General features: G+C 33.2%; 1 pseudogene; it reads left to right on the forward strand.

The window, feature by feature from the left end:
- The window catches only part of LOC106461910, a 100,478-nt pseudogene that overhangs the window by 31,808 nt on the left and 67,928 nt on the right, over positions 1 to 742 (forward strand).

Consider the following 742-nt stretch of genomic DNA (forward strand, 5'->3'; position numbering starts at 1 on the left):
TTCGATGCTATTCTTATCCAGGTAGAAAATATTTTATGAAGTGTGAAACTGTGAAAACTGCATCATAACTATTTTGTTAGCTGTTATAGTTTCTTATATGATTTTTGTGTCAGTTGTGTAAGAAAATTCAAATGCATTTAGAAGTTCATTAAATAAAGAAATATGTGTTAGATTATTAAATCTTTGTGATGTCATTTCTATCTATTTTAGACACAGAGACCAGTGTGAACATCTGTTTTAGGAAGTAATTTCCAGAACTAATAAAATTCTCAAGATAAGACAACAGTACATACTGGTGAGATACATTTGTGCACTAACTTAAAAATACAATAGGGAGTACTTACTGGTGAGATAGAGTTGTGCACTAACTTAAATATACATGAAAGAATATATACTGGTGAGATACAGTTGTACTTTACACAGTCTTTTAAGGATTTTGGAATAAACTCCCTCTAGATGCAATCAAATGTAATGTAAACGAGAAACTGACAAATTTTAAACAAAAAAAACCTATTGTTACAACAGCGGAAGTCACGTGATGCTAGTAACACGTCATTAGCTTCTAGAAAATTCATGTCCCTTCGTGAAGCCTCGAGTGTTTACTAGATATGCGGTATTCTTGTATATAAGACCACCAAGAAGTGACGGCAACAATGTATTTTAATTGCAGATAGAGACGGACAGTTGGGTCGAGCGCGTGAGTCGTTCGTTGTGAATTATAGCGTTTGTTTAAGTTATAGCG

Source organism: Limulus polyphemus, unplaced genomic scaffold (genome assembly GCF_000517525.1).
Source record: "Limulus polyphemus unplaced genomic scaffold, Limulus_polyphemus-2.1.2 Scaffold1057, whole genome shotgun sequence".
Lineage (NCBI taxonomy): Eukaryota > Metazoa > Arthropoda > Merostomata > Xiphosura > Limulidae > Limulus > Limulus polyphemus.